The 22814-nt window shown below is 45.5% G+C and overlaps 1 protein-coding gene and 1 long non-coding RNA gene across 2 annotated transcripts in view; one reads left to right on the top strand and one right to left on the bottom strand.

Moving 5' to 3' along the window:
* Positions 1–22814, bottom strand: part of PLXNA4 (plexin A4) — a 612201-nt gene that overhangs the window by 425208 nt on the left and 164179 nt on the right. The window lies entirely within an intron of this gene.
* On the top strand, positions 2718–6037 carry LOC310826348. Its single transcript, XR_014555777.1, has 3 exons — positions 2718–3000; positions 3898–3921; positions 5779–6037. It is a non-coding gene; the product is annotated as an uncharacterized lncRNA (long non-coding RNA).

Here is a 22814-nt window from a genome sequence, read left to right as displayed (position 1 = left end):
ACCTCAAAATTTAACTTGAATTGCCCTTTTGGTGAAATTTGGTAGCAACCACCTAAGAGCACCCTGGACACACAAAGCAAAAATCTCATTTTACCAAACTTCATTATTAAAAATGCCTTCAGTTGCAAGTGGCCGATAGCCAGGTGGCAAAATGCACCTGGCGAATTTTGAAGACTGGTTGTCTCCTTCCTCACAACAACCCTCTGAGGTAGATTAGGCTGAGAGGCAATGACTGGCCCCAAGGTGAAACTTAGTGAGCTCCATGGCCACGTGGAAATTCAAACCCTGGGTCTCCCAGGCCCTAGTCCAACACTCTAATCACTACACCACACTGACTCTCACTATCTATCTTACTATCCCCATGATCCAAAAGTTGGTGGAAGGGCACTTAGTGGTTTGCTCAGGGTGTCCTATAGCTTCACATTCTGGTGTGGAAATTTTAACTCAGAAGGGTGCAGCTCACACCCTAATCTTCCCAGGCACACTACACCAGCTGAGTCACATAAGGCAAGTATTAAATTATTATTATTATTATTATTATTATTATTATTATTATTATTATTATTATATTATTATTATTATTATTATTATTTATACCCCACCCATCTGGCTGGGTTTCTCCAGTCACTCTGGGCAGCTTCCAACAAAATATTAAAATACAGTAATGCATCAAACATTAATAGCTTCCCTAAACAGGGCTGCTTTCAGATGTCTTCTAAAAGTCTGGTAACAACAAGCAGGATGCTTTGAAGAAGTAGAAAAGAGCTTTCTAAACTGCGCGTCACGACACATTATTGTGTTCGCCGCAGTGTGTGGGTGTGTCGCACAAATGCTCCCCGCACTCTTCCTGGGACTGGAAAGAGTTAGTTCAGCCTCCAGTTTGCTAGCAAAACTGAATTACGGTCTTGCGAAAGGATGCAAAACTGAATTACTGTGTCGCGAAACGATGCATGTGAAGAAAGCGTGTCACCCACTTGAAAAGTTTGGAAAGGTTTGAAGCAGAGTGTCTTGAGTTGAATTCTAACCCCTCAAGACCAAGTTCCTCCATTCATTACCTCTTCTCACTCCACGTCCTAAGGTACGCCTGGCTTTAGCAGAGGCTTCCTAGAAAGTGCCATTCTTGACGAGGGAAGAACTCTTGTGCTCCTGCAAAACTCACTTGTAGCATTTTGCTTTTAAGCAAAATATTTCCCTCTCTTTCTCTGCGTTCTTATTTTACTTCCGGACGTCCCTGCCCAGGAGGCTGAGAGCAGTTAGCAAATGGGAGCCAGGAGAGGGGAACATGCCGAAGAACCAGCTCTCTCCAACCATCCTGATTTGAGAGGTCGGTGCACTTAAGTAGACAAGCTAAACAGCCTGCACCTGCCCTGCTCTTTCACCCCATCGAGGCTGCGGGGTTAGTTCCATGTTAATTGCAGCAAGAGCCGCAGGGCCCCAGCTCCAGCTGCTTGGGTTTTTTATGAAACGGATCGCCGTGTCTTCTTTTCATCTCAAACACTTTTGCCTGGGGTGGTTGCATCTTGGGGGGAATGAAAAGGCGGCGGGGGAGAGGCGGTGGGGGCACAGACACACACGCAGGGAGGGAAAGGGGCACCAACGCCCCCCGCCCAGGTTGACAAATAAATACGTGGCAATTAGCTAGGGCAATATTAATGAATAATTAACTGCCATGAATAATTGAAGGAGGATTTTGGGTGTTTTGACGTGACGGGGGCGGCAGCTGAATGCTGATGGGCAGGGGGGAGGCTACTGTCAGTTTCAACACAGGGAAATGCAGGGAAGAGGCGGCAGCTCAAAAGCAGCGTTGAAGGAGGTCTCCCAACAGCCCACGATGAAAATATACCAAGGTTTTATAAAGTTAAAGGTAAAGATCCAGTCGTGGCCGACTCTGGGGTTGTGGTGCTCATCTCACTTTATTGGCCAAGGGAGCCAGCATACAGCTTCCGGGTCATGTGGCCAGCATGACTAAGCTGCTTCTGGCGAACCAGAGCAGCACACGGAAACACCGTTTACCTTCCCGCCAGAGCAGTACCTATTTATCTACTTGCACTTTGACATGCTTTCGAACTGCTAGGTTAGCAGGAGCAGGGACCGAGCAATGGGAGCTCACCCCATTGTGGGGATTTGAACCGCTGACCTTCTGATCGGCAAGCCCTAGGCTCTGTGGTTTAACCCCCAGCGCCACCCACGTCCCTACCAAGGTTTTTTATATGCGCAGGTAAATCAGTATGTAAAATAATGATTTAGCTCCAGCTGCTAGGTTCTTGCAGAATGATGGAAGAGATGTTTCTGGGTCATCCAGAGGCTACTCTGCCACACTCCAATTACCCCACATGACCTCAAAGCTACCCAGGTCAGCCAGAGCAAATAAGTAGGAAAAGACTGATGTATTGGGAGAGCGATTTATTGAAGGGTCACAGGACCCCCGTCCAGTGGGTGTGCGCACCGAACTCCACATTCATTCCAAGAGTGCACATCACCATTGTCTCCTCAAGAGGACCCTGGGTTGTGGGGAACTGTAGCAGTCGGCAACATGGGTCACTTGGATGTCTGAAAGGACAGAGTGATTGCAAAGACCTACAGTAGCTCTGAAGAACAATGTTTGAACACACATGGTGCTTGGACCCTGAGGAGAAACCGTAACTGCTGCACTGGAGATAATCGTAGTGTTAGCCCTACAGGGAATGCCAAGTGTGAGCAAGTGAAAGGGGAGTGGTGTGCCACTTGATGCCCTTGGAGATGCCTCAAAGTCAGGGTCTTGAGCACTTTTGGGAAATGCTTTAATTTCAGGAGTGGGAAGCTGGCAGCAGACCAGCACTGGATCTCATTCATCCAAGCAAATCTGGGTCTGCGTGACACATTAAGACTCCCAAGTTCTTCCTGTACGTGGCATCAATGCAGATGGGAAGTCTGAGAGGGTGTTCTGAAGTTCTACAACTGAAGCATACCAGCTGTAGCTCAGTACACTTTCAGGATGAGAAGAAGACCTGGAAACTATAGGTAAGCCGTTCTGGAATATTTGGAAGAAGATGGTTATATATGAGGATAGACAGAAAGGACAACCAGATTAATATTGAGACTCCTCTCGGAACTCACTTAAAATATACCGTATTTTTCCATGTACAGTGGTACCTCAAGTTGCAAATGCCTCAGGTTACAAACGCTTCAGGTTACAAACTCCACTAACCTGGAAGAGTTACCTCGAGTTGAGAACTTTGCCCCAGGATGAGAACGGAAATCATGTGCCGGCGGCGCAGCAGCAGCAAGAGGCCCCATTAGCGAAAGCACGCCTCTGGTTAAGAACAGTTTCAGGTTAAGAACGGACCTCCAGAACGAAGGTTTTTCCCCCCTAAAAAATAATTTCAAAAATTTGGGGGTGTCTTATACACAGATGCATCTCCCCCCATTTTCTTAAATTGGAGTCGCCCAAAATAGAGGGTGTCTTATACATGGGGGTGTTTTACAGACAGAAAAATGTGGTACATCTGCCATATGTTCCATTGCTGTACCTCAGATATTTTTGTAATACAGTGGACGCTCGGGTTGCGAACGTGATCCATGTGGGAGGCACGTTCACATCACGCAGCATTCACAACCTGCAGTGCCACCTCTGTGCACGCGCAGGTTGTGGTTCAGCTCTTTTGCACATGCCCAAAGCACGATTTAGTGCTTCTGCGCATGCGCGACCGCCGAAACCCAGAAGTAACCCGTTCCAGTACTTCCGGGTTTCCTGAAGCGTCTGTAACCCGAGGTATGACTGTACTCCAAGTTGAATAAATTAAACAAATATGGGGGGGGGGTCTATGAAACCTGACTTTCCTAATCCTTGCACGTTTCTTCTACTCTTTTACGATGAACAAACAACAACCCACAGTTATCCACTTTATCCTGGTAAAGCAAGGAGCCTTCACCTTTCAACAGGTAAGCCAGTGGTCCACATCATTCTGCTCAGCGGCAAGGAACATTCCTCATCAGTTCTGCACATGGTCGGGAATCTATAGACAAAAAAGATGGGGCAAGACACCACTTGGTAAAGGGTTGTCTGTATTCACCCCGAGATGGAAGAGCATCAAGAAAAGCCCCCTTGCCCTGTAATTAAAAACTGGAATTAAAAGTGTTTGGGGGAAGTGATGACGGTATCATACAGCAATCTAGCTGAAATGTGATTCCGGGTGCCACTTTCTTTATTAAAGATTCTTACAAAGGCCAAAGAGTCATTCAGGCTGCTTTAATTTCAGCAAAGCCAGGCGCAGCTCTTCTTTAAAGAGCTTTGCATCTCCTCCTCCGGCTTGTAAATGGCTCAAAGATATACAACCTGCTTCAGCACTTGAAAAGCTGGAGGGGAAGAGAGTTTGAAGCTGAAAGCTTCCAGTCGTATAAGGATACCCTTTGTGCCTTTGTTATGAAAAGTAGAGCTCAGATCTCCAATTATTCTTCTGGATACATTTAATGATATCTCAAGCCAGAATTCTACATGGAGCTCAGAAAAGCCCGCGTTCCAACGCTGGAAGGGGCAGCAGAGGTGAATTTTAGTCTTTTGAAAGCAAGGAAGGATTATAGTGGGCTCACCACTTACGCTCACTTTACTTATGCTATCGCAACCTTACGCAGATAAGGGAGTAAATAAATAAACAGAGAGCTAGGGAAACACACCACTCCTTCATTTCCATGTATTTCCCACACACCCAGCAGCTGTTCCTCGCTTACCGGGCTCTGGGAAGGTTGAGGAAGGGCACTGGAAAGCTCCCAGAGCACCTTGTGAATCCTTCCCAGAGCCCAGTAAGCAGTCCTCAGCCTTGTGGCGGGTAGTTCCAAGGGTTCCTGTCTTTGTGCGCGGTCCCCTGGAACCATACCCTCACAGTTGCGTGTGTGTGTGTTGGCAGAGTGCAAAATCGCCTGGAGAACAAACTGAGCCACTTCTGCAGGTCTCAAGTTTTGAAAGCGTGAAGGCTCAGAGCAGGAAGTCTGGAAGTCAGGTATTAGCCCAGGTCCTGACAGCCTCCCCAGTCCACACCACAGCTGTGGTGCCCACTTTCCCCCTTTTAGTACAATCCCAGCAAACCATGCAGAATTCAGCGGCCAGTTTCTCCATGAGACGTCGAGCATGTGGCAACACGAGAACGGAGCCTTTTCTGCAGTGGCTCCTCATTTGTGGAATGCTCTCCCCAGAGAGGCTCATCTGGTACCTTTATTATACACCTTTTGGCATAAACAAGGTCTTGGGCTGATCAACAACCCTTTTAAATGTGTTTGTGTGGGGTGGGGGAGGTGGGTAATGTATTGTTTTTTGCTCTCCTTTTTTTGCATTTTTATCTTGTATTTTTATGCTGTGACCTTCCCCGAGATCCACAAGGGCTGTATACAAATTTAATAAATAATTGTAATAACAATAATAGTAACAAATCTTAAACTACTTTCCACACAAATATTTTTGCCCCATTTTAATTCCCCTGGTTTTCCTGATCGCTCTCCTTCAACACAGATCCATTTCAAATCCTCAGCGATTCAGAGTTTCAGATCCCTTGGAATCTGTTGCACACACAGCTGTGCACACAAAGGCATTGGCAAAGATGTTGGGATGAGTGTGCAACGTCGTACGCTAAGCATGGTGTGCAAAGGCCTATCATCAAATGGAAGCACAAAAAGAGAGAGAAGAAAGAATGAAGGAGGGAGAAAGTGAAAGGGAGGAGAAAAATATATAGCTGCCATTTTATCTTGCATACATTTGCACAGCATTTCCTCATATTTCTTTATCTCTATCCTCTTGATTTTTATTAGCTCCTTCTTCCTTGGTTGCTGGGTCCACTAATTATCCAGGTATCGATGTCTGCTTCAGTTTTATCTCTCCGTTTATGTAGTATCTGCCTTTGAGCACTAAATACCGCTGCTCTTTTAATCCAAGCCTATTATTCCTCCTTTATGTTTCCAGAAAGCTGGAGTGTATCCTAATATTAACACTGTGAAAGACCGTTTTCCCTTCTTTCCTAGGACCAGGTTAATTCAGTTGCACCACTTCCCCCAGAACTCACCAATACAGGATAGTCTTGATAATACTGAAATAATAATGAGAGGAAGTATGACGTAGTGGTTAGAGTGTCAGACTAGAATGTGGGAGCCCAGGGTTCAAATCCCCACTTGGCCATGAAGATAACTGGGTGACCTTGGGCCAGTTACTGCCTCTCAGTCTAATCTACCTCACCAGGTTGTTATGGGGATGACCTCCAAACCATCACAGAAGCTTACGAAAAGCTTGGCCTATCACTCAACATCCAGAAAAAAAGTGCTGCACCAACAAGTACAAAATAACCCCTCTGAAGCACCACAAATCCAACTTAGTGGAGTAACATTGCAAAATGTTGATCACTTCTCCTACCCAGGCAGTTATCTTTTCACAAGGGTCAACAATGATGCCAAAATCCAGCATCGCCTGAGCTCTGCGAGTGCAGCTTTCTTCCAATTGAAGCGCAGAGTGTTTGAGGACTGGGACATTCACAGGGAAACCAAAATGCTTGCTTACAAAGCTATTGTACTACCGGCCTTACTGTATGCTTGTGAAACATGGACCACATCTAAACACCATCTCCAACTTCTCGAAAGATTCCATCAACGATGTCTCCGAAAAAATTTATGCATCATTTGGGAAGACAGGCGACCTAATATCAGTGTACTGGAAGAAGCAAAGATCACCAGTGTTGAAGCAATGATTCTTCAACATCAACTTCGTTGGACTGGTCATGTTGTGCGGATGCCTGATGATCGTCTCCCAAAGCAACTACTATATTCCAAACTTAAAAATGGAAAGTGTAATGCTGGTGGTCAACAAAAGAGGTTTAAAGACTCTCTCAAGGCAAATCTTTTAAAATGTAGTGTACACACCAACAACTGGGAAACCCTTGCCTGTGAGTGCTCCAGTTGGAGAACAGCCTTTACCAAAGGTGTCATGGGCTTTGAAGACACTCGAACTCAGGACGCAAGGGAGAAACGTGCTAAGAGGAAGGCACGCTTGGCAAATCCACACCGTGATCAACTCCTGCCAGGAAACCAATGTCTCCACTGTGGAAGGATGTGTGGCCTCCACAGTCACTTACAGACTCATTGTTAAGACCGTGTTTATGGAAGACAATCTTACTCAGCTACAAGTGATTGCCGAAGAAGAAGAAGAAGAAGAAGAAGAAGAAGAAGAAGAAGGGGATTAAACAAGAAGCAGGAAAACCAGATATGCAACCTTGAGCTCTTTGCAGAAAAAGGTGGGGTACAAATGTTGTTGTTGTTCCTCACTTCTAATATCTATGGACTGTTAAAATTAAGAAGCGAGGAACACTGCGAGGAGGCTAAGAGGAGATATGATAGCCATCTTCAAATATCTGAAGGGCTTCCACATGAAAGATGGAGCAAGCTTGTTTTCTCCTGCTCTGGAGAGCAGGACCCGAACCAATGGCTTTAAGTTATAAGAAAGGAGATTCCAACTAAACACCAGGAAGAACTTTCTGACAGTAAGAGCTGTTCAACAGTGGAACAAGACTCCTTTGGGAGGTGGTGGACTCTTCTTCACTGGAGGTTTTGAAGCAGAGGCTGGATGGCCATCTGTCATGGATGCTTCAGCTGATTCCTGCATTAGACTAGAGGACCCTTGGGGTCTCTTCCAGTTCTACGGTTCTATGATTCTATCTGTTCTAGCTGCACACATGCTACCAGTCCAGGTTCAAGGCTCTTCTTGTGTTGATATACAAAGCCCTGTACAAGCTTGGGCCCAGGGCATCTTAAGGACCACCTGAGTCCTTATGATCACTGAGATAATCTGGAGGAGGGCTGTTAGTCGCCCCCTTTAGTGTTACAAAAGTGCAGCTGCCCTCAGCTAGAAGCAGGGAGCTTGGTTCCACTGGTCTCATGCTGTTGAACGCTAGTCCAGCAGAGATTTGGCAGGCATCCTTACTGTTCACTTTCAGATGTCTCTTGAAGGCCTTTTTTAATGCCAGGCCTTTGCAGCTGCTTAAATTGATCAGCCACTTTAATGATCTGTATTGTTTCCAATGGTGTTTTGTTCTTGGTAGATGTACCCTGCCCTCGTGTTTTATGGTATAGCACCAGACCCTTTGCCAGACCTGCCCTGCAGTACAAAGATATCTGCAAATGAAGGCTATCAACATCAACTCCGCCATGTGGGAATGCCTTGCAGACAATCGCAGTGCTTAGAGACAGACAGAGAGCAAGCATACCCCCCAACATTTCTCCAGTGAAAAGAGGGATGTCGTATTCCTTCATCAACATCAACATCATTTCAACATATATAAAAACATAATAAAAAATTAAACATTAAAAAAACCTTCCCTATTCAGGGCTGCCTTCAGATGTCTTATAAAGGTTGTATAGCTACTTATGTCCTTGGCTCAGGGGTCCAACATTTCTCCAATAAAAATAGGGGTGTCCTATTCAATAATAGAAGGCTGATTGCCAAAGAATGGATGTTTTTGAATTCTGGTGCTGGAGGAGACTCTTGAGAGTCCCATGGACTGCAAGAAGATCAAACCTATCCATTCTGAAGGAAATCAGCCCTGAGTGCTCACTGGAAGGACAGATCCTGAAGCTGAGGCTCCAAGACTTTGGCCACATCATGAGAAGAGAAGACTCCCTGGAAAAGACCCTGTTGTTGGGAAAGATGGAGGGCACAAGGAGAAAGGGACGACAGAGGACGAGATGGTTGGACAGTGTTCTCAAAGCTACCCGCATGAGTTTGACCAAACTGCAGGAGGCAGTGGAAGACAGGAGTGCCTGATGTGCTCTGGTCCATGGGGTCACGAAGAGTCGGACACGACTAAATGACTAAACAACAACAAATTCAATAATAATACTAACAACAACAAGAAGAACAATTTATACCCCACCCACTTGACTGGGTTGCCCCAGCCACTCTGGGCGGCTTCCAACAAATGTAAAAACATAAAACCTTCCCCATACAGACCTGCCTTCAGATGGCTCGGGGGGGAGGGTCACATAACTCCATACCCTCCAACATTTATCTGATGGAAATAGGGACGTCCTAAGGAGAAGTGGAACATTCCAGGAACAAATCAGAAACCGGGGCAGCTTCTGTGAATCCAGGACTGTCCCTGGAAAATAGGGACACTTGGAGAGTGTGCAATTTCTCCATGCCATGACTTCCCAGGAATACACGGGGCCATCACCCACATTTCTCATAGCTGCAGGTATGCTGCTCAGTAAAAGCAACAATAGGAGCACATCGACATACCTGTGCCCACGATGGGGAATGCTGCATATTCTGAAAACAGAAGCAATGTGAAGAATTCTGAGTGGTAGACACAGGTTCAAGCACCCCACCAGCACCACCCAGCGCCTTTGTTTTGAGCTGCTGTAATGTCCTTGGTGATACTTGTGTTTTGATGCTCTCTTGAACTGCAGGAGACACTAGTATCTTTGCCAACACAGCACACACTCCAGGGGAGAGAGGAGAAGAAAGAAAGAAAGAAAGAAAGAAAGAAAGAAAGAAAGAAAGAAAGAAAGAAAGAAAGAAAGAAAAGAGAAGTAATCTCACCATCCAGAAGCCACTTACAACACATCACTTGGCGTTTTAATTCCGGCAGTCTTCCATGAAAGGTAACGCTGTTATTAAGGTTTCCACCACGCAGGCCAGTGTCTTTTTAATATAATAAGATCTTCCTCGGAGGAGATTATACGGTGCCGATAACTATCTGAAGACACGTTGAGCTTTAGCAGATGGATTAATTTCTGTTTACATTATGATGTGAGCGGCCCGAGAGGGGTGCCTCCTTCTTAGCTTTAATACCTAAAAAGCTTGCCACGTTTTATTCCCGCAGCGGCAACCGCTGAGGAGGAATAAGCTCCTGAAGGTTTCTGAGGAGGGGGCTCTCTGCAGGGGTGCGGCAGATCATAGAGCGCAGCTCCAAACAAGAACCAAAATGACTTGTAAGCACTGCTGAGCAGCTGCCACCTTCTCACAGCAGAGGTGGGTCGTGTCAGGGCTCAAAGCCCACAACAGCGGGACTCTAACCCAGGGAAGTGGAGCGTTGGCGGAGGGCGGAAGGAAATCCAGGAGACATTCAGCCTAGGGCCTGCCATGGACTGCTGGTTCAGGCATCCATGCTCTCAACTAACTGACACGTGGCTTCCGCTTCTGAACGAGCCTTTGCAGATTGAACACGCCAGGCAAGAACTGAGACGCAAGTGTCTGTAACAACATTTGCTCGCCTTTATCTCTTGCTACTGATGCAGAATTACTGCTAGGCCCATCGTTAGAGAGGCAACTGTCACGTACGCAAGAATGTGACCTAACCACAAGACTGATGAGGGGAGAGACTCCATCAGGCAAGGCCTCTTTCCACCTGCCTTGCCCCACCCTCTAGTCTCTTCTCAATTTGTATTGTATTACTGGCATTTTATGCATCTTAAAAAGCAGAGACATCACTTTGCCAACAAAGGTCCGTATAGTTAAAGCTATGGTTTTCCCAGTAGTGATGTATGGAAGTGAGAGCTGGACCATAAAGAAGGCTGATCGCCGAAGAAGTGATGCTTTTGGATTCTGGTGCTGGAGGAGACTCTTGAGAGTCCCATGGACTGCAAGAAGATCAAACCTATCCATTCTGAAGGAAGTCAACCCTGAGTGCTCATTGGAAGGACAGATTCTGAAGCTGAGGCTCCAATACTTTGGCCACCTCATGAGAAGAGAAGACTCCCTGGAAAAGACCCTGATGTTGGGAAAGATGGAGGCACAAGGAGAAGTGGACGACAGAGGACGAGATGGTTGGACAATGTTCTCGAAGCTACCAGCATGAGTTTGACCAAACTGCGGGAGGCAGTGGAAGACAGGAGTGCCTGGTGTGCTTTGGTCCATGGGGTCACGAAGAGTTGGACACGACTAAACAACTAAACAACTAAACAACAACAACATGCACTGTGGCTTGCCGTTGTTTTATTGACTGTAGTTTCAAAATTATTTATTGTAATTGTTAAGAGTGGGGTTCTGTTTAATTTTCATATGCTGATATTATTATTCTATACTATTCGAATGATTGTTGACTGTTACTTTATTTGATGTACATTGCTTATTTTAAAGCTGTTTTTTAAATCACATTTTTGTATTGCATTATATTGTTATAAGTTGTACATTCTTTGTTTCTTCAGCTTGTAAACCGCCTTGTAAGATAAAAGGCGGTATACAAATTAAAAGTGATGATGATGATGATGGTAAGGACCAGTTAAAAAGGAACCTAACTGGTTGAAGTTTGAAGTGAAAAACAGCTCCATATAAGGTGCAAGGAGAGTTGTGACACATACAACGAAAATGGGTTGAGTAAACGTTATTTCATCAACTGAGGTTGGATGAGAGATGAAGTGCTGGGGAGCAGTAGTGGTCGGGTAGAGGCTGAACAGCTGAAATGACATATATTTGCCTATATTGCATGTGTCCTGATGGAAATGCTCTTGCAGATGCTTTGGACTCTGTCCTGTAATGCATTACTGAATAAGGTCTGGAAGATCAAGAATTTGTTTTTTTTTTGTTTTTTATAGTTTTTATTAAGTACAAATTAGAAAACATACATATTTACAACAAAAGAAAATACAAAAGAAAAAGAAAATACATATAACCAAGGAAAAAATTAGAGAGTGTTGCTTTTTAAAAGACTTCCACCGTTTGCCTCACGCATTTTTAATAATCCGTTCATCAAATCCTCTGTTCTTCATATTTTCCCTTTGGATTTTCTTAATGTCTCACTTTGTATTTTTTATATTATGCACAAGGATTATTCTAAACACAACCAGATTTTTATAGTCGAGCCCTGGTTTTGTAAATAATCATTTAAGAACTCCCATTGCTTCATAACCATGGTTTTGGATTTTCTCCTTATTATATCCGTCAGTTTTGCTAGTTCCAGGTACTCGCAAAGTTTCCCCAACCATTCTCTTTTTGTTGGGATGCTGTCTTCTTTCCAATAGCTAGAGGATCAAGAATTTGGTTTGAGCTTCCATACTTAAACCCTCAAGAGGAATTCCTGCCCTCGCTCTGTGTCCCCTTGCCTCTTCCATTATTATCCAGCTCGTCCGGCCCACTTCAAAGCTCTTTCTCTCCACTCTCAGTGTTCCTGGTGAACTTTACCTATGCCCTCACAATTATTGGCAGATGAGAAAGGTACCAGGTTCAGTCCCTTTAAGAACCTCGCTATTGAATTGCTCTCTCCCTCCCTCTCAAAAAGGTGAGCCAAGTGAAGCTGAAATTAAACCCAGAGAATATTTAAAGTGACCTGCCCAAGGCCACATGATGGGCCCAGGAGAAATGTGGAGTTTAAGTCTAGGTCCCTTGGACCTATATATCCGGCCACTATGCCAAATAGTCCCTCTGGTTTTAAAGGGACTAATAGCCATGGGGTCCGATCAGGATCTACCAAGTGACCCCTTTAATTGGAATTTTCAGCCAAAGAGGCTCGTTATCTCACGTTCGTTCTGGAAATGAATGCAGAAAAGGGGAAACAATGCATCACTTTCAATTAAGGCTGTCAAGTGATTAAAACCGTTTTAGTCCATTAATGAAGCGGCTGGTAATTGATGAATTGATCAATTCATCAACATTTTTTTTTTAAAAAAAAAAGAAAACCATGACTACAGAATTTTAATGCACTTCCAGAGGGTCTGTTCAATAGACCCCTGTACACCAAGGAATGCACTGGATCCTCCAAACAGAAACACACCTTTTAACCTCTGTTAAATCTTTCAAATCATGATGGGGACATCTGGAAAAGAAGGGCACACAAGGAGGGTCAGGTAAACCTTCCATGCCAAAATGAAATCTTCGTCTCAAAGGAAGCAGGGCATATCATGACAATTCAGAGCTCAGCTGTCACCTATTTGGAAAACCTGCGTCAATTAATCATGTGAGTTTTACTTGATTAATCAATCAATTGATGGATTAAATCTGCCTAAATCGGGGGGGGGGGGGGGAGAGAGATTCCAAAAGAAGAGAAGCCCTCTTCCACTGACGCACACATCTGTCAAAGCAAGGATCATCTTATTTGTTTATTATTTAATTTAAAAAATTATAAACTGCGCTTTCATGCAAAATATCATATCAAGCTAAAAACACAGTTTGATAAGCAGAAACATCAGTGAGAGCTGGTTGGCAAAGTATCTCAGGTCTGAAAGTCCTGTCTGAATACTAGGGTTTTTAGAAAGTGTCAAGCCTCTAGTGGCAAGGAGTTCCACAGGGCAATCAAGGCTCTGCCCTACGTAAAAGGCCAGCCAGACCTCAGAGCCATGTGGAACTACATGGGAAGGAAGGTCTGTTTTTAAAAAGAAAAAGCTAAGGATGGTGGCAAGTGCCTGTGTTGAAAACAATTTGTTTTTAATCTTCTGCCCAGTTGATTGGGGGCAACGTTTTACTAAGTCAAAATGATTTAAATCTGATTAATTTAACCACTTAATTAGCTAAAAGTTTGCAGCTCTGTTACTGCTAGTTAATTCAGGCTTGTAAATAACCTAGTCACCAGTGGTGAATTAATTCTTAATTCTTTTGTTTTATTATTGGTTCTAAAAACAAGAATAATTTTTAAAAATCTTGAAAAAGATTATTTTAAAAAACTCTTCTTTTAAAGACTTTTTTAGGGCAATTTTTTAGGTCAGTGAGGCTGAGAGACTTCAGAGAAGTGTGACTGGCCCAAGGTCACCCAGCAGCTGCATATGGAGGCGCTCCAAACTAGGAAGTCCCAAACCTGGCAACTTTTCTTCATAGTAGAATCGTTCCATCCCCTTGATTGTTTTCGCTGCCCTTTTCTGAACCTGAAGTACTGTAGACAGGTACTGGCGAGTCTTCCAGCTGTGACTCGCTGGGCTTCGACCCATGTGAATAATGGCTTCATTTATTGCAAATTCTCTATTCATTTTGCTTCAATTAAGTGACCGGACGAAATCAATCACCCCCTCTTCTGTGAACACTAAATATTCCAAAGGGAAATATCCATCATGCCCCAAAGCTGGCAACCTAGAATCATAGAATCATAGAGTTGGAAGAGACCACAAGGGCCATCGAGTCCAACCCCCTGCCAAGCAGGAATCGAGTCCAACCTCTCTCTCTCTCTCTCTGGGCATCTGAATAAAAGACAAAGTGCAGAAGGTAAGTTCAAAAGTGGCTGGAGGGGAGAAAGACGAGTGTTTGAGGCTCAAAGGGAGAGTGGCAGATATGATCAAACAATTCTTCCTGGGAGAGGGAAGAGTTATCACCTTCTACAGGAGAGAGAGAGAGGGGGGGGGAGAGAATTTTCAGTTTAACACAGATCTAGCCTCCAGCCTAATTATGTATCAGAAATCAATATGCACTTGAAAGGGAAATCCTACGACTTTCATGGCTGAAATATAGGATGGGTTACTTCTGAGTCTGTGTGTATGCCATGGTAATACAGGAGTATAGAAAAGCTGCAAAATGTGTCACTGAGTGCAGACTACAGCTTCCTGAAAATCTTAGAGACCCCAAGTTTCTAGACCTCATGGTTGCAAAGATATGTTTCAAAGGGTGTGGGCCACGCCTGGTGAAATCACAGAAGGCACAGCGGAGGCTAAGATCTGAGATGTGAGACTTTCCGTTCAATTACTTGCCGCTCTGCGTGACTACCCCAAGGAAAATGAATTATGCAAAAGGGTCAGCGTTGCAGGATAAACTGTGCAGAATGTGTTTTCACTTTCCACAACTCACAAAAGTCACAGAAAGCATCTTTTTGAAAACAACAAAAACAGAGGATGCAAAGTTAGGCGTGTGAGAGAAACTTGATTCAGCTTCCACTTAAAGGCCAACCTACCTAACACACACTTTCAAAAAATAAATAAATATACAAACTAAGCATGCAGCCATCCTTCACACTTCTCTGAATTTTGCAGAGCAGTTCTCCACCCAAGTAATGCGTACCAAAATGCACATACAAGTGTGCCTATAAATGCATATAAGTGAAAATAGCATGCAAAGAGTATGTTATATACCGGTAGCTACCTCTATTTTTACTGAAAAATTTATTGATTTGTTCTTTTTGTAAATTGCTTTGAGGTTTGTTTTTGTATAATCAAGCAGTATATAAATTTCATGAAATAGTAATATTATATTTGGGGAAACTGCTTTGCAAAAATGTGTAAATTAAGCCGAAATTGCATGGGGGGGGGGATGTGCATATTGGGTGAAATTCATACAAAAGTACTGGCAGGTTTTCCTTTTTGCTGTTTCATTCTCTTTGCAAACTGCATTGAGGTTTTTACAATCAAGTGGTGCATACATTTTATGCAATGAATAAAGTAAACAAATGACCAGTTCTGATTGGCTGTAAGGGGTTATGACATTATCCTATTCACCATATCAACATTGGTTGGCACACCCACACATTGAATAAGAAAATGAAGAAGGGGAGGGGGAATGGGGCAGGAGCAGCAGTACCTATTTAAAGTAAAAAGCTGAACATTTTCACCCAGTAAGAATTGCTATTTTGAACCTCAGAATCGAAAGTGAATATTTAGTCCAGCAGCCCCACTTTTAAATAAACATGCATCACGCCAGTCTGCTTGTTTTGCAAAAGTGCTTTACAATCTTCCTTTTGCTTTTCCCATAGCAAAAGCTGTTGTTGGCATAGCAATATGAATCCATCTATAAGTTTAGCTCATCCATGAATGAAAGAGAAACAAAGGCGTCAATGGGATTCAGGGACAGGGCAGAGACTTCTATTCATTCTGTTTTGCTTCCTTGAACTGCCCAGAAGCCACACAGCCTGGCAACGTGCCCCAGTCTTTCTTTCGGACGCGAACAACCACACGCTCCTCTTCTTGAGCTGCCGGCCAGACACTGCCCCCTCCCTCCCCTTCCTTGGGAAAAGTGGGGGAAAGAGCCACCGCTTATACCGCTTCCTAAATTATTAAATGCCACAAACTTGGGCCAGACATGAATATTTCATCGGCAGTTTAGATGCCTGATCAGAGATGCCGGCTGCAGAGGCAGCCAGGAAATGAAAAATCTCCTACAGTGATGAGGACGTGTCTTGCAGGGATCCTTTCCACACCCTGGGTGCCCTCACCAAAAACCACCACCCTGAATAAAAACTGGGGTTTCGCCGACGTCTCTGATGTAACCGCCACCTTGCTTTGTTACTGAGCTACACAGACCAATCACCACCACCGCCATTTTCACAGCACTTTTGATATGACAACCCTCTAAGGCAGCGGTTCTCAACCTGTGGGTCCCCAGATGTTGTTGGACTACAACTCCCATCATCCCTGAGCTCTGGCCTTGCTAGCTAGGGGTGATGGGAGTTGTAGTTCAACAACATCTGGGGACCCACAGGTTGAGAAAGGCTGCTCTAAGGTATGGCAGCAAGTGCTTTGCCCCACAGTTGGACTGGACGGTTGAGCTGGAGTTTGTAGCACCCAGCCACTGCACTAAGTATGGTGAACGACCTGGTTCTTCCAGAGAGTAGGGTTCAAGTGCCAAGAAAGGAGATTCTGACTAAACATCAGGAAGAACTTTCTGATGGTAAGAGGAACGGACTCCCTCGGAAGGTGGTGGTCTCGCCTTCCTCTGCGGTTTTTAAAGAGATGCTGGACAGCCATCAGTCAAAGATGCTTTAGCTGTGATTCCTGCAAAGTTCTGGGATTCTAAGACTCCCATCAGCACCAGTAAGAATAACCAGTCATCAGGGAAGGTCTGACTTGTAGTCATAGAATCACAGAGTTGGAAGAGAGTCATCTAGCCCAACCCTCTGCAATGCAGGCATATTTTGCCCAACGTGGGGCTTGAACCCGCGACCCTGAGATAAAGAGTCCCATGCTCTCTACCAACTGAGCTAGTCCAGCAGCATCCAACAGCCCACAGGTGCCCCATACTAAAATAGCTCCCTCTCTGGCCCTTTTGGAAGTCTAGGTAAAGGTAAAGGGACCCCTGACCATTAGGTCCAGTCGCAGACGACTCTGGGGTTGCGGCGCTCGTCTCGCTTTATTGGCCGAGGGAGCCTGCATACAGCTTCCGGGTCATGTGGCCAGCATGACTAAGCTGCTTCTGGTGAACCAGAGCAGCGTGCGGAAACACTGTTTACCTTCCCGCTGGAGTGGTACCTATTTATCTACTTGCACTTTGATGTGCTTTCAAACTGCTAGGTTGGCAGGAGCTGGGACTGAACAACAGGAGCTCACCCCGTCGTGGGGATTCGAACCACCGACCTTCTGATTGGCAAGCCCTAGGCTCTGTGGTTTAGGCCACAGCGCCACCTGTGCTAATAGCAATTAATAAAATTTGCAAGCCTGGAACGACATGCAAGATCTTGCCTAATCCAGTTCCCTCATGTATCATATGTGCATATGGGTCACTGGTGAACAGTGTTATAGGTGCAGGGAGGCCCCATACAATCAAGGGGGGGAGTGCTAACTGGCAATGCTTCACTCATATTAAATTAGAGGGGGGCATTTAAAATCAGGGCATTGGGGTCATCACCTAAACTGCTGCAATAGTCCTGAGTATTTGATTGAGCCAACGCCATTCATTTTTCAAACAGCCTCTACTGCAAGCATCAATCTAGTCTAAATGTTGCTATTTTGATTGCTTGAGCTGCGTTCGAGTCCAAATTATGCATCATTCTTAAAAATAAGCTCCAACTGCAGAAGAAGAAAAAAATAACAAACCCCCCTCCCCTCTCTCAACTCTAGGAAAAAGCTTATCCAAACGAGAGGGGAGAAACCGATTCCTTGGATTCCCTCTGGTGTCAGGGCAAGGTCATCCCCTCCTGCAGGAGTCAGCAAATTCCTCACCATCTCCATTCCCACAGTGAGAGATTAACAATCTGCTTCTAGTCTTTTATGGGGTTCCCGTGCTTTCATTTCCACCCTCCGCAGCCAGTTATGCGGTTCCTCGTCGATTGTTATTGGCGTTTTTCAATTATTTTTTGCGGCACTCTCTGAAATACATTTGTATATGAAAAGCGTTCAATATGGCTCCGTTCCACTTCACCCGACACTGCCATCCTCGCGTTACTGGCAGGGTGTTCCTTTGGAATGGAGCACCCAGGGAAAAAATGGGGAAGGCAAACACTCTCCTCTCCTCCCAACCTTCTCTTGTACTGCTGCATTACAGGGCTATATGGCAAGGCGACGCAGAAGGATTGGAGCCCCACACCAACAGTACAATCCTGTTTACTCAGAAGTTAAGTCCCAGGGGTGTTTGCATGGGATTTGCAGCGCAAATAGATGTCGGCTTTTGCCAAATCATCACCATCATTTTATTACAGTGGTACCTCGGGTTAAGTACTTAATTCGTTCCGGAGGTCCGTTCTTAACCAGAAGCACCACTTTAGCTAATGGGGCCTCCTGCTGCCGCCACTCCGCATAACAAAACAACAAACATCAAAAACTTCCTTATACAGGGCTTCCTTCTGAGGTCTTCTAAAAGTTGTATAGTTATTTATCTCATTGACATCTGATGGGAGGGTGCTCCACAGGGTAGGCACCACCACCGAGAAGGACCTGAAGTTGTCGTGCTCTGTGGAAACTCTCCAGTTTGAATAACTTATGCAAACGCTGCATACATTTGCATAGATTTCTCCTTTTCCTTGGGTTGGCAGGATTTGGGACAGAGAAAAGTAGGCCCGGCTTCACTGAGTGCGTTTTTTAATTTAGTAGACCTAATCCCCTAAATTAACTAAGAAATCCTCCCCAAAAAAGCTCTACAACTTTGACCTGAAACACACACCCCGATTTTAATCGTGTGAGCAGATTGCAGTCTCTAGGAAATTGGACGTCCCTGCTATATAGCAATCAAGACAGAGAAGCATCAAAAAGAGCACAGAAGAAGAAGAAGAAGAAAGAGTGGGATGCGAGATGTTGTAGAGAGGCTTTGTTTGAAAAGATGTCCACCTACACAGGCTTGGATCAAAGAGCTTTCTAATTAGAAGGGCATGAGAGCATCTAGTAATAAGATCTATCAGCGTGTTCACTGCCTACACAAGGGAGGGTTATCGCTGGAGTACGCAAAGTAGCAAAGGGATAAAGCAGAGCTGAAAACATGAATCAATTAATTGATGTTATTCAAATCATTGATGTGTCAATAAGCTTTGGAAATGATTTCCATTGCATTTCCAACCATTCAAACGAGACTTTGGAATGCTGGAGATCGTCAAGTTGCAGCAAACAAAATACGCAAGCCCTCGGCTGAATGCTTCAGGTTGTTCCCACCACGGATAATGTCAGTGTGCAGAAAACAAATCCGCAATACTGTACACCCCACGAACCTGCTCTGCAACACTTCTATCTTTTAACTGGCAGATTCCTTCATTAACCTTTGTCGGTCTCTGCTTAGCGTGGTCCCCTCAGCCTCTTCACTCCCCAGGAAAATGAAGGTTTGTTTTTCTTCCCATTTAAACACAGTGCGACTGAAACACTAGCGTTCCCCCTGATGCAGGCGGAAAGCAAAACGATGCATGGCTTTTAAGCAAACTGAGATCTTGTCAGCACCTGGTGTAGTACTGCGGGGCGGTGTGGATCCACACTGCCGGCAGGAGGATGCCAATTGTTGAATGCCCCTCCATGCAAACAAAAAATCATGCCTGAAAGTAAACACACTGGAGAGAACGCTCCTAACCCAGCTCACTTCGAGCTGTCTTTGTTTTTTTTAATTTGCACGGTCTTTCTGTTGAACCTGTCTCCCCGCCCGAAGGCTGCCGTATCCCCTCAGATCTCTACCACCTCATTCCCAACTCATTTTGATGCATGCTTAGACAACGATGTGTGAAACCTTCTCTCAAACAATTCAAACAAAACTTTGCTCAGATGCTTTGCTACAGTCCGAACCTCCACGTTCACCTTGAATTTCACTTTGGGCAAACCAACTTTGCAACAGGACAACATGAAACACACACCACCTCCTGGGGAATTTCACTAGTCTCAGGCTACTTACACACTATACCTTTAAAGCAGGGATGCGGGTGGCGCTGTGGTTTAAACCACTGAGCCTCTTGGGCTTGCTGATCAGAAGGTTGGCCGTTCGAATCCACAGAATGGGGTGAGCTCCTGTTGCTCTGTCCCAGCTCCTGCCTACCTAGCAGTTCAAAAGCACACCAATGCAAGTAAATAAATAGGAACAGCTGTGGTGGGAAGGTAAACGGTGTTTCCGTGCGTTCTGGTTTCTGTCACGGTATCCCATTGCACCAGAAGCGGTTTAGTCATGCTGGCCACATGACCCGGAAAGCTGTCTGTGGACAAATGCCAGCTCCCTTGGTCTGAAAAGCGAGATGAGCGCCACAACCCCATAGTCATCTTTGACTCTACTTAACCGTCCAGGGGTCCTTTGCCTTTATCCTATACCTTTAAAGTACATGCAAAGTGCATTCTTTCCCTCAAAGAATTCTGGGCACTGTAGTTTACCATTCACAGAGTTACAATTCCCAGCACCGCTTAACACACGACAATGCCCAGAATGATTTCAGGGAGAGAATGAGCTTCGAATTCGCTTTCAATGCATAGTGTGTGCTCAGCCTTACCGCATAGCATTATACTGTCATAACCACTATCTGGCATTCCCTGCAGCAAATGTGCGAAGTGTGGAAGTAATAAATGTGCGGATGTACATATTGTGCACACCTGTGTGCGTGCACCTGAGGCTCCTGGCCCAATCAGGTTCCCCATGTGTGTGCACCTGCAGATGCCACTTTCCTGCTTTGTGTGTTTGTTGTGGGAAACAGCAGCATCACAGCTGTGCCTTCCGCAGCAACCAATTAGTAAGATCTGCCCACAGTGGCTCTTGGCTTTCTCCAGGACGCTGCAGAAACTGCAAACTCCAAATCAGCCTCAAATCTTCACTTTAGGCGACGTTCAGTGGCTACTGTCATAAGCATCTAAGAAGAGCTTGCTAGACCCAACTAGGCCAACAACCCGCTCTCCCAGCAGCCAGCCAGATGCCTGCAGGAAACCCTCAAGCAGGGCCTGAACACAAGCACCCTCTCCCCTCCTGTGGTGCATGCTCCAGTTATCTCCTGCTTGGACTACCGCAACACGCTCTATGTGGGGCTACCTTTGAAGGTGACCCAGAAACTACAACTAATCCAGAATGTGGCAGCTAGACTGGTGACTGGGGGCAGACACCAAGTCCACATAACACCGGTCTAGGAAGAGCTACATTGGCTCCCAGGACATTTCCAAGCACAATTCAAAGCGCTGGTGTTGACCTTTAAAGCCCTAAACGGCCTCGGTCCAGTATACCTGAAGGAGCGTCTCCACTCCCATTGTTCAGCCCGGACACTGAGGTCCAGCTCCAAGGACCTTCTGGTGGTTCCCTCACTATGAGAAGCAAAGCTACAGGGAGCCAGGCAGAGGGCCTTCTCGGTAGTAGCGCCTGGCCTGGGGAACGCCCTCCCACCAGATGTCAAAGAGATAAACAACTACCTGACATTTAGAAGACATCTGAAGGCATCTCTGCTCAGGGAAGTTTTTAATGTGTGACATTTTAATGTATTTTTAATTTTTGTTGGAAGCTGCCCAGAGTACCTGGGGAGACCCAGCCAGATGGGCGGGGTACAAATAAAATATTATTATTATTATTATTATTATTATTATTATTATTATTATTATTTCCAGCAACTAAGATTTCAGAAGCATTACTGCCTCCTGCCATGAAGACAGAGCATGGCCGTCGTGGCTAGTGGTCATTGATCGCCTTCTGCTTCATGCCTGTCAGAAGGCATGACGAACAAACCCAGAGAGGCCCTTTGTTTTTTCCCTGACACAAGGGAGACGCCATGGTAACAAGAGCTGCAAAAGCCAGGCTGAATGAAAGCTCCCACACTGGAGCCCCAGATGTCTACCTACCGACAATCTGAAGGTGGAGATGGATACCCCTTCTAGGTGAAGTTCTCACCTCGTTTCCAAGCGAGGCCGAGAAGAGGAGAATGGGTGCTTTAATGCTTTTATGTATGGTGTTCACGCCCCATTCTTCTTCCGAAGAGATCAGAGCAGCTCACATATGACTCCCAGATGGTCTCGCATCCAGGAAACGTACAGGGCCAAGCCGGCTTAGGTTCAGCAACAGAACTGTGTGCCAAACGACACATTACATGCAAACGGCATAATGGAAACTCAGTGACAATCGTGAGTAGCTGATTCAAGAGCGGGTGGCTGGGTGTGGAGAAAACAGAGGGGAGAGGGGTGTTTAGCCCTGTCTCTGTGAGCTGGTTCTCTGCTCCAAATCACCCCAAAGGCCTCTGCCCCCCCCCCCCAGTCCCACGTGGGGTTCCAAATGCTTGCCTGCCTTCCCCCTCCAGGCAAAAGAGTTGCCACAGTATTTCACCTAATGGGGTTCAAGGGGGAAACTGGCAGAAGCTCAGAGGAATTGTGAGGGAAGCTGAAAGGGTTTCTAAAAGAGCTGCAAACTTCCTTGAAGATGCTTCATGATGCACCCTTAAAGGTAAAGGTAAAGGGACCCCTGACCATTAGGTCCAGTCGTGACCGACTCTGGGGTTGCGGCAAGGGAGCCGGCGTACAGCTTTCGGGTCATGTGGCCAGCATGACTAAGCCGCTTCTGGCAAACCAGAGCAGCACACGGAAACGCCGTTTACCTTCCCGCTGGAGTGGTACCTATTTATCTACTTGCACTTTGGTGTGCTTTCGAACTGCTAGGTTGGCAGGAGCAGGGACCGAGCAACGGGAGCTCATCCCGTCGCAGGGATTCGAACCACCGACCTTCTGATCAGCAAGTCCTAGGCTCTGTGGTTTACCCCACAGCGCCACCCGTGTCCCTATGATGCACCCTTACCAACTGCTAATTGAATATTTATTGTTACACT

This window comes from Podarcis gaigeae (genome assembly GCF_964106915.1).
Source record: "Podarcis gaigeae genome assembly, chromosome: 10".
NCBI classification, from domain to species: Eukaryota; Metazoa; Chordata; class Lepidosauria; order Squamata; family Lacertidae; genus Podarcis; species Podarcis gaigeae.
The sequence above is the reverse complement of the archived record's forward strand: the minus strand, read 5'-3'. Positions and strand labels throughout refer to the sequence as shown.